We start from the raw sequence: 12453 nt of genomic DNA on the forward strand, positions 1-12453 counted from the left end.
TTTGCGTGACAAAGTGTTGGTGTTATAAATCTAGTCAATTTGTAATTGATATAGTTCTCCATGTGTTTTTAAAGTTAACAAATATATGAATTCCTCTCTCCCATTCTATGTAGCCTATTCAGCACATCTATTTTTATATGCATATATAGAATCCTACCTGGTATCACACGTACATTCTTGTCAGGGGTCTGACTTGGCAGATACAAATTGTGAGAAGTGATCACTCCTCCTAAACACTGTGGGATCTGAAAATTCATCCTCTGTGTGAGCTTCCTAGTTGAACAATATTATACATAATTCCATGTTCAGGAAAATGAATATTTTTCGATCTGTGGATGATATATATTTCATGATGAATTTCGATTGGCATATATACTACTACTTTTTAATGTGTGTGTGTGTGTGTGTATACACACTCCAGATGTTTTAAAATATTAAATATATGTGTCTTATTATACACTCCTTAATTTCATTCTATTTCATGTATGTGGATTTATAGTCAACATTTCACAAGATTATTCTCGGAAATATTCAACCACCTGAAATACTATTTGTTTCCTATTACTGAAAATTAACTTCAGTGAATCGTGAATACAAATCCTAATATTTCTACAATAATTGACCCAGTTTCTCATTAATGCAAGTAGATTCCTATGGGACATGATGTGTATTTTTATGTTCATTCTTATTCACCACTGGTATTTTACTATTTCTTCAGTTTATGCACATTATAAGATATATATTTCATCCACAAGTTACAAAATTATAGGCATTTGTTTCACTTTCAATCATTTTCTGCTTCGAAACACATGTATTCCTCCATGTTTCTTGACTGGTCTTCTCATGAGACTTCTTTCCAAATACATTATTTTCGATTTCCATAATCACTTTTGAAGCAAAACTCACACACCCTTCATGATAATCCATAACCCCAATATTACCATTAGATGTATAACTGGTTGGAATGAATGATTTTGTATCAATATAATATTTCTTATATATTTTCAGATATCAATTCAATCCATGATTTAAAGTGAAACCAGTTATATTATTTATTCACTGTACAGTCTATTCATGCTTTTTCTTTATATTCATAGACACAGGGTACACCTCTTTGTAAACCCAATACTAATTTATACGTCTTCAACTTATTGGTCTCAGAAATGATGGAAGAAATACTCATGTCACGTTATCTACATATACATTTTATCACAGTAATATTTGGACACAAAAAGAAAAGGTCACACTTATGTTTGTACCAAAGCCTAAATGTAAAGTGAATATGGATTACTAAAAACATCCATGTCCAAGTTGCCTAATGCTCTCAAAAATCAATCCTATTTGTGACAATATATTTGTTTCTTCCTAAGATTATATATTCAAATTCAACCCTGTTGAAAACATCTAATCCTTTCTCTCACTTTATACTTTTCCTGATTTCATAATGTCTCTATTGATTGCTTTCCTACATATTTTCCCCAGTTCATCATTGTGACTGACTCTTCACATGTGCTGACATTTCCATTCACACTCTAATCGAAACCCTATTGCTAAGAAACTTTTGTTCCAAATCCTATACTCACTCTTCCTCCTAAACCTACTGACTATCTTCCTAATCCTACCTATTAACGCTTTCTGACTGGATGTTCTCTTCTACATTCAATAATCCAAGGTACAGGGTCTTATGCCATTGTATATCGATCTCTCTGAGACATCTCTGCAGAACATAATTCAATGCTAAGTATCACAATCCCTTGATCCCAATGCTAAGTATCACAATCCTTTGAAGCCCAATCACCTTCTGGGCTTCAAATTTTACTTAGATTTCTGTTTTCCTACATACATTTCACCTCATTATTCTTGTACAATTATTCATCCAGCAGAATAATTTCTAACCCAAATTGAACATGTTATTAACCCTAACCATACACTGTTCCCTCAATCTAACTTTACAGACGAGCAGGGACAGAGTTGGTCTTACAATATAGGAATGTAGGGGATCTTCCACCTGCTGAGAACCACAAAGTTCCATGCAGAAATGATCACTGGAGAAGATGTAGGCAGCTATGAAGGACCTGATAGAGCAAAAGTCATCTTCCCTGGCAAACAACATGGTCAGAATGAAGGGTTGTTTCTGAATCAGCCTCTCTCTTTTTAATGTAGAGAAGATGGACCAAACCAGGCCTGTGTGGAGAGCTGCTCCCGGGTGCCTATGGTTGATATAGCATTCTAACTTGTGAAAGTGTCACAGGAAGTAGGGGCAGCCTCTTTCTCATGGTAGCCTTGGAAGCAACTGTTAGGACAAAGAGGTTGCCAAGGCAGTGATCTGATTCAGTTCCTGAAGGAAGTGACCTCACATCACTTCTTTGGTGATGTAACTCTCTGAACTTGGGATCCAGGAAGACAGGAACCCATAGCCAGTCCAGTAACAGTCCCAGTGGTCTCCTTTTTTGGATTTACCAAGGACACAGACATTCATTTTTGGTACCTACTGATGTGAGGATGTCCAAAACGCAGGAAAGCTCTGAAGAGGGGTTTTTCCTGAGAAAGCAGGTAGTGGCACACTGCTGGCTCCTGACAAATTCACAGAGTTGCACAAGGAAAGCAGGTCTGAGACAGGAAGGCCATTTATTTGGAACATACTATGGCCCACGAGTCAGTGGAAACTCCAGATAGTCACAGACCTACTTGGGGGAAGGAGGTGTCTTTGTGGGTGTGGGTGGGGATTTGTGAATTTGTCTCATGTTCTGAGAATAGGTAGGAATGGCGGTTTGTTTGTTTTGGCGGGACCTGTTTGTAGTTAGTCGTTTGACAAGGCATGTGTTTGGATATCAGTGTATCCCACTGTGCCCCTGGTTGTAGACATTAGAAAAGAAAATGCATCAATGGATGAGTCCTGTCTAGTTGAAATCTTCTCAGCATTCATCCTGCCCGATTTATGAATGGACTGTGGCTTGTCTTATAGATGGGCAACACCTACTATCTTCCTAAGTTCCTGTTTTCTTCCTGAATTGTGGGCACTCTCCAGAATAGACTGATGGTTTTGTGTCCAAAATATGTACCACCTCCAAGCTCTGTGACATGGCCATGTACTACATAGCTGAAGGGAATGGTGAGCATCTCAGAAAACTCAGATATCAGTGTGACCAGGAAAGTCTCAGTGGAGAAACCCTGCTTTGGGAATTTTGCTTACCTATTGTTCTGTTGCACTGAATGTCAGGAATATCTTTGCCTCAGGCCACCCCTTTGTGAAGCATGAAGAAAACAGTTTTCAAATGGAAATAAATGGGCATCACCTGTGGCTCTTTGCTTAATTGCTTTGGAATGGGATGTGTCTGATTCAGGCTCTTGGCCCCCTGTGAGGCTGTGGCCTAGATTCTCAGAACCTGAGGGATCTAAAGAAAGATCTCTTGTGTATCCAAAACCAAAATGGCCAAAAGAGCAGTCATTGTGGATGAAGTCTCTCGAATTCTTCTAAGGATCCTGACCTCCATCAAGTGAGAATCAAGATCTTTTTGGTCAAATGAGTTTTTCAAAGCCCTGAAGAGGCTAGCCCAGAGGTGCTTGGTTTTTCTCATGACTCCATTTAACATTAAGAATCTAAACCCAAGAGTCAGTAGGCCTAAAATTGGAAAATCGAAGCAGTATTAACAGCAAGCCTTTTTGATCACTCATGGTTCACCGGAAGGGTGTCCAGGCCACCATGACTTTAGGCAAATGAGGGGCAAGGGAGCTTATTTTGGATACTGTCTTAGGCTGCGCAACTCATGAAAACCACCAGCCAGTGGTTATGATGTGTGTCTATATGGAAGAAGATGAGGGCCATGTGGGAGTGTTTTGGTTTTAATTGTGGTCATTTGTGTGGCGTTTGGAAGAGATGACTGGGTCCACCTGGGATTGAACTCAGGTGTGATTTACCTTACAGACTGAGTTCTGGAACTGACCTCAGAGAAGTATTGCCATGAATTGTGTTGGGATTTTAGCAGGCCATGCATGAGAGTCACCCTTGGAAACTGAGATCTAAGCCCAGGGTTCCTTTCCACAGAGCACTGAGAATCTCAGCAAGGATATCACATGATTTTATTTTGAAAGACTTGACAGCCATAGTTGAGAGTCAAAACACACATGGACCTCACATTGTAGACCTCAATGGGCCTGGCTTCATGTGACCTTGGGCCACTCTTTGGGAAGCCTTTCCTGTGAGAGTTCTCCAGAGCTTTCATGGAAATGAGCTTACTCAATATTTAATGGTTCCTGAATGAATTTAAACCCACAGTGAATCCAAATTCATCCTTCAAAAATGGCTAGATAACTACCACCAAATTTTGAAATTCCCATGACCAGGTGGCACTGGAGAACCTTTGGATGTCCTGTTGCTGATCATGAGTGTACCAGAAAATGCCTTCATTGACTGCGTTTCATGAAAATGGTGTAGAACAGAGATGCCAGTAAGTTGGAGCCTGCTGAGTAGTGGGCCTAGAGCAGTTGTGTGCAGGTGTGTGACAATACATCTGTGGTGGGGTCATGTGGATCTTACATTGGCTTTCAAATGGCTTGTGACTGACATGGTGCAGCTAGCAGAACTTTGTATGTAAAGGCATCATGTTACATGGAGAGTTTTCAGGGCAATATTCAGAATCAAGTTCCTATGGTAAAGGGGGCAAGCAATGGGGGATAGAAGCCTGGTAGGTGCATTCTCCTGCAGACCTTGACACACCATACGTTACAGGACTCCCTCCAGCATTGTGTCCCAGTTTAACTCCTTGTATGTCATGAACCAAATACAAAACACCCACTGCAGCAGCAAGAAACACCACGAAAAGTGGAGCATGACCAAATGATTTCAAAGTCCAGACGGGGAGACACTTATCCCCCAGTGGCCACAGTTTAGCTACAAAGAGTGAATTCAGCACTGCTGCCTCATGTTCATTGGACAATAAGAATTCATGTCCTCCAGGTCACAAAAATGCAGACCCAAGTTTGATGGTCTCACTACAAAGGAAGCTAAAGCTTCTGACAACAACATATATTTCAAGTACCCAACCTCATTGTCAGTATCTCCAGAAGTGTTTAGGCCAGCAGAGTTCCATGTTTGTGGAGTTTTACCCTGTCCCTAAGGTTTGGAAACGTCTCTTCCACCTCAAAGGTTGTGAACTACTGAGCATTTTCCATTCTACGTATGTATTCACAGATTCTCTAACTCTTCTCCTCTAATTGTTTCTTACATGGGGCGTGGTTATTTCAAGCCATTGTTCTGAATGAGAGTGGGAATTTTTTGTGTGTAGCACATATTTGCATACACATTGGATTCATTTTCCAATTTTCCATTCGAAATACTGAATCCCTGACACGAACCCATACCCTACTAGACTCTGACTACTAATTCTAATATGATGCAGAAAAGTAACACAAACAGAATTGAAATACAAGCAGTTCAGACGAGGCATGGTGTATAGTTGATCTTGCCTTTTGCATGATAAATGTTAGGTGTTATAAATCCAGTCTATTTTTAATTGAAATAGATCTCCATGTGTTTTTAAAGTTAACAAATATGTGAATTCCTGTCTCCCTTTGTCTGTAGGCTATTCAGCAATGTATTTTTATATGCACATATCAAATCCTACCTGGTGTCACACCTACATTCTTGTGAGGTGACTGACTTGGGAGATACAATTTGTGAGAAGACATCACTCCTCCTAAACGCTGTTGGAACTGAAAATTCAAATAATGGATGAGCTTCCTAGTAGAACAACATTATACATAAATCCCTGTTAAGAAAATTGAATATTTTTGGATCTGTGATTGATGTATATTTCATGGTGAATTTCGATTTGCATATATGTTACTACATTTTAATATCTGTGTGTGTGTCTGTGTGTGTATACACACACACACCCACACACTCTCCAGATTTTTCAAAATATGAAATATATGTATCTTATTAACACTCCCTAAATTCATTTATGTTCAAGTATGTGGATTTATAATCAACTTTTCACAAGATTTTTCGCAGAAATATTTATCCACCTGAAATACATATTTGTTTCCTAGTACTGAAAACTAACTTCAGTGAATGGTACATACAAATCCTGTTGATAGCCACAGCCAAGGTTCTCCAGTAAGGACCATATGTACTTTTGAACAACCAAAGGCAGGCATGGTCCCTAAGCCACATGCTTGTTGTTTAAACAGAGAGGGGGAGATGTTGAGAGCCACAGCCAAAGGGGCCCCAGGAAACCTCCAACTGCCAGCAAACTTCCAGCTGCCGGCTGATGATTGGCTCACAGCGGCCCCAGCAACATCTAGCTGATTGGCTCCTCTGTGGTGATGCTCATTGCAGATGCTCATTGAGCTGTTTCCCCGCCCATTCAGACTGCCAGTGGATGATTGGCTCACAGAGGCCCCAGCAACATCTAGCTGATTGGCTTCTCTGTGGTGATGCTCAATGGGATGTTTCCTTGCCCTTTCAGACAACGGAGCTGCTCATTGGTGGACTTTTTTGCCTTCACCCATGTGACCCAGCCAATCGGCCTCAAAAGGAGGAGGCTTGTGGTTGAGGGAGAGGCTTGTGGGAAGACTGTGGTGGCAGTTGGGCTCTGAGGGTTTTTCCTGAGAAGCTGTTTTGTTTGGTTTGTGTGGTTCTAAAAATAAAGTTCGTTTCTTTTGACAATTGGCTCCTGAATTGTGCCCAGCCAGACTGATGATAATCATGTAAAATGTTGATTTTAAATCCACATACATGAACTTGAATGAATTTAGGGAGTGTATAATAAGACACATTTATTTCATATTTTGGAAAATCTGGAAAATCTCGTGAATATATATATATATATATATATATATATATATATATATATATATATATATACATATATATATACATATACACACACACACAACAATAAAATGTAGCAATATATATGCCAATCAAAATTTATCATGAAATATATATCATCCACATATCTAAAAATATTTATTTTACTGAACATGGATTTATGTATGATGTTGTTCACTAGGAAGCTCACCCATAGGTTGAATTTTCAGTTCCATCAGTATTTAGGGGAAGTTATCTATTCTCATAATTTGTATATTCCAAAGTCAGTGAGCTCACAAGAATGTACGTGTGTTACCAGGTAGGAGTCTATATATGCATAAAAATATACATGTTCTAAAGAGGCTACAGAGAAAAGGAGACAGGAATTTACATATGTGTTAACTTTGAAAACTCATGGAGAAATATTACAATGAAAAGTTGACTAGATTCATAACACATATCCTTGATAAAGGAGAAGGAAAATCCAAGTATACACCATGCCTCCTACAAAAGGCCTGTATTTTTATTCTGTTAGGTTTCTTTTTCTCCATCATTTTAGGATAAGTAGTCAAAGTCTAGTAGGGTATAGGTTAGTGTCGGGAATTCAGTATTTCAAATGGAAAATAGGATAATGTATCCAATGTGTATGCAAATATGTGCTACACAATAATCTTCCCACTCTCACCTAGAACAATGCCTTGACATTACCTTTGCCCCAAGTGAGACACAATTAGAGGAGAAGAGTAAGAAAATCTGTGAATACATATCTGGAATGGAAAATTCTCAGGAGTTCTCAACCTGGGAGCAGGTAGAGGAGTTTCCAGAAGTAAGGGATTGGGTAAACACTCCACAACCATGGAGGTCTGCTGGAAATAAGACTTCTGGAGAAACTGCCTCTGAGGTGTGGCACTTGAAATATATGTTGTTGTCAGTAGCTTTGTCTTCATTTGTAGTGAAACCATCAAAGCTGGGTCTGAATCTATGTGACCTGGAGAACATGGTTTCTTATTTTCCAATGAACCTGAGGCAGCAGTGCTGATTTTTCTCTTTGTAGGTAAACAGAGGCCACTGGGCCAAAGTGTCTAACCGTGTGGACGATGAAGCCATTTAGTCATCCTTCAATTTTCATGGTGTTTCTTGGTGCTGAACTGGGAGTTTGGTATTTGCTTCAAGAAATAAAAGGAGTTCAACTGGGACATAGTGTTGGAGGGAGTTCTGTGACATGTGGTGGGTCAGAGTCTCCAGGAGAACGCACCAATCAGCTTCTATCCCACATAGCTTGCCCCCTTGACCATAGCAACCTGATTCTGAACATTGCCCTGAAACCTCTCCATATAACAAGATGCCTTTGCATATAAGGGTCTGCTGGGTGCACCATGTCAGCTAAAAGCCATTTGGAAATCAATGGCAGATCCACATGGCACCACCATAAATATTTTATCACACACCTGCACACCACAGCTCTGGGCCAAATACTCCGCAGTCTCCATCTAACCGGCATCTCTGTTCTACACCACTTTCATTATACCCAATCAATCAAGGCACTGTCTGGTACACTAATGATGAGCAACAGAACATCAAAGGTTCTCCAGTGCCACCTCATCATGCGAATTTCAAAAATTTCATGGTATTTATCTAGCCATTTTACAAGGATGAAGTTGGAGGCATTATTTGTTTCAATTCTTTCAGGAATTATTCAATGTTGAGGAAGCTCATTTCAAGGAAAGTTCTGGAGAACTCTCACAGGCAAGGCTTTCCAAAGAGTGGCCAAATAGTCACATGAAGCCAGGCCAATTGAGGTCTACAATGTGAAGTCCATGTGTGTTTTGACTCTCAACTATGTCTGGCAAGTATTTCAAAATAATATCATAAGATATTCTGTCTGAGATTCCCAGTGCTCTGTGGAAAGCCACCCCGGGCCTAGATCTCAGTTTCAACGGGCGACTCTCATGGGTGGCCGCCTAAAATCCCAACACAAATCATGGCAATACTTCTCTGAGGTAAGTTCCAGAACTCAGTCTCTAAGGGGAATCACACCAGAGTTCAAGCCCTGGTGGACCCAGTCATCTCTTCCGACTGCCACATAAATGACCACAAGGAAAACCAAAAAACTCCCAAATGGCCCTCATCTTCTTCCATATAGACGCTCATCATAACCTCTGGCTTGACGTTTCCTTGAGGGGCACAGCCCAAGACAGTGTCCAAAATAATCTCCTTTTCCTCTCATTTGCCTAAAGTCAAGGTGGCCTGGAGACCCATTCTGTGAACCAGGAGTGATCAAATAACCCTGACTTTAGTACTGCTCTGCTTCTCTAATTTGAGGCCTACTGTCTGTGGAGTATAGATTCTTGATGTGAATTGTTGTAATGAAAAAACCCAATAACCCATTGGCTACCCTCTGCAGGGTTTTGAAGAACTCATTTGACCCAATAAATCCCTATTCTCAATTTATGGAGGTCAGGAACTTTACAGAGGAAGGTGAGAGACTTCATCCTCAATGAATGCTTTTTGGGCCATTTTGGTTTTGATGTGCCTTCTGGAATGTTACATATGTTTATTTTTTTGGTTTTAGTGCCTTCTGGAATGTTACATAATTTTTTTCATTAGACATTATTGCCAGAGTTCCTATCTTCATCCCAGTGCAGGTGAAATCAAAGATAATTCCAATCTACAGCTTCTGCAATAGCCATCCCTGTACTGCTTGCAGAACTTGCCTGGACACATGTGAACTCACCTAAATGCATTGTGAACTATCTGTTGGTGCAGCGACTTGTCGTAGTGTTGGGGTATATTTGCTGATGATGTCATCGGTGGTACAATTTTTCCAAAAGGAGCCATCAATTGGCTTGGTGTATCTTCCTCCCTTCTGCGTGTCATGATCGTCCAGCTAAAATTTGGGGGGGCCAACAGAGGTGAGGCAAAGAACCTCACCCACCCCCGCTGGTACAAAGACCTCTCCACAGGTGTGGCTCTATACTGGACGGGTAGTCAGTGACGGGTAAGATCCAATTGCAATGGTACCAACTTAACGGGTAAAGACCATATGTACTATTGGACAACCTAAGGCAGGCACGGTCCCTAAGCCACATGCGTGTTGTTTAAACAGAGAGGGGAAGATGTTGAGAGCCACAGCCGAAGGGGCCCCAGCAAAATTCCTGCTGCCAGCAAACTTCCAGCTGCCGGCTGATGATTGGCTCACAGCGGCCCCAGCAAAAACTAGCTGATTGGCTCCTCTGCGGTGATGCTCAATGGGCTGGTTCCCTGCCCTTTCAGAGCACAAAACTGCTCATTGGGGGACTTTTTTTTTTTTTTACAGGTTTCATATTTTTAATCAGTTCTGTGAAGAATATCCTAAACACTACAAGAGACACAACAGAATATTTTTTCTTCCAGCATTAAAAAAAATGACATTCACAAACATTTTAAAGAGGCTTGTCTGTATAATCAGGGTGGTGATCTTGAATTTTAAGAAAAATTTATCATGTTCTTGACACAGATTGTTTATAGATACATTTAGAAATTGCTTTCTAGTCATGATAAACATTGTGTACAAGTTTTTAAAATGCCCCAACTTTAGCTTTAAAAAAAATTAGTCTGGCTAAACTTTTCCTTTTGCCAGAAGCAATGATCCTGAGAGCCCAAACTAAAAACTTGGTAAAAAGAAAAATACCTGGGGGCCTAACAAATGTGCTATAATTTGTCTTTAAATGAGAAAAAAATTTTTACATGGAGCTTTTTAAAAGGTCTTTTAACAAGCTACCTTGGGAGCTCAATTGAAAAATAGAAGTTGATGTACTAAAACAGATGTTTCAGCGCAGCTCCAAAAATCTTTATAAATACAGCGATTTGGAAGGACGATCCTGGATCAGAAGTGTTATTCCTTGTGTATCTACTTAACGTGTGCATGCCTCAACTCAGTTGTCATAATTGTCTCGATAATTTCCTCCTGAGTAGCGGTCATAGCCACCCTGGCTGCCACTATAGTCTCGGGACCGTCCATATCCATATCCATATCCTCCAGGTCGACTGTCATACCAGCCACTCCCATAGCCCTGGTCCCCACCACCTCTAGAGTAGCTGCGACCACGCCCATGGGCCCCAAAGGCACCCCCTCTGGTGCCCCGGGCAGACTTGCCTGCATGGTCCACCCGGATCTGACGACCATCCAGGGACTCTCCATTCATGGCTTTCATGGCATCTGAGGCATGTTCTGGATTGGTGAAGGTGATGAAGCCAAAACCCCGGGATCGCTGAGTCTCCCGGTCCTTGACAACAACCACCTCAGAAATAGGCCCAAAGCTGCTGAAGTGGTCTTCCAGCGCCTGCTCATCAGTATTGAAGTTGAGTCCTCCCACGAACAGCTTCCCTTCTTCAGAAGACATGGCAGTGAATTTGAGTCCTGGAAATTGAAAAGTAAAAGCGCTGGAGAGACAGGAAGCTCTGAGGAGCAGGAAGAATAGGGAGAGGGGGACTTTTTTTGACTTTGCCCACATGACCCAGCCAATCGGCCTCAAGAGCAGGAGGATTCTGGGAGACAGAGAGAGGCTCATGTGGGAGGGAGAGGTTTTGGGAAGCCAGAGGTGGCAGTTGGGGCTCTGAAGGTTTTTCCTGAGAGGCTGTTTTGTTTGGTGTGTGTGGTGCTAAAAATAAAGTTCGTTTCTTTTGGCAAGTGGCTCCTGATTGTGCCCAGCAAGACTGCGGCATTACCCTAATATTTCTACAATAACTGACCCAGTTTAACATCAATGCAAGTAGATTCCTGTGGGAGAGGACATGATGTGTATTTTGACGTTCATTTTTATGTAACAGTGGTACATTACTATTTCTTCAGTTTATGCACATCATAGGATATATATTTGATCCACAAGTTCACAAATATATAGGCATTTGTTTCACTTTCAATCACTTTCTGCTTCAAAACACATGTATTCCTCCAGGTTTCTTGACTGGTCTTTTCATGAGACTTCTTTCCAAACACATTATTTCCGATTTCCATAATCACTTTTGAAGCAAAACTCACACATTCTTCATGAAAAACCATAATGCTGATATAACCATTAGATATATTACTGGTTGGAATGAAGGATTGTATATCAATGTAAGATTTTCTGTATATTTTCAGATATCAATTCAATCCATTATTTAAAGTTAGAACCAGTTATAATATTTATTTACAGTATGGTCTATTCATGCATTATTTCTATAATTATAGACACAGTGTACACCATTTTTACCTCCAAAAATAATTTATACGTCTTCAAAATATTGCTCCCAGAAATGGTGGAAGAAATACTCATGTCACCTGATCTACATATACATTTTACCACAGTAGTATTCTGCACACAGAAAGAAGAGGTCAAACTTATGTTTGTACCAAAGCCTAAATGAAAAGTGAGCATGGATTACGGAAAACATCCATGTCCATGTTGCCTAATGCTCTCAAATTTCATCCTATTGGTGACTACATGTTTGTTTCTTCCTAAGATTATATATTCAAACTCAAGCCTGTTGAAAATGTATAATTCTATCACTCACTTTATACTTTGCCTGATATCCTAATGTCAATTGATATCTGCATTCCTACTTTTTTCCCCAGTTCATCCTTTTGACAGACTCTCCACATGTGCTGACAATTACAT

General features: G+C 40.4%; 1 pseudogene; it reads right to left on the minus strand.

The window, feature by feature from the left end:
• Nucleotides 1–10153: 10153 nt before the first annotated feature.
• LOC143640366 (RNA-binding protein 3 pseudogene) lies at nt 10154–11273 on the minus strand (annotated as a pseudogene).
• Nucleotides 11274–12453: the final 1180 nt, after the last annotated feature.

This window comes from Callospermophilus lateralis, unplaced genomic scaffold (assembly GCF_048772815.1).
Source record: "Callospermophilus lateralis isolate mCalLat2 unplaced genomic scaffold, mCalLat2.hap1 Scaffold_1979, whole genome shotgun sequence".
NCBI lineage: Eukaryota > Metazoa > Chordata > Mammalia > Rodentia > Sciuridae > Callospermophilus > Callospermophilus lateralis.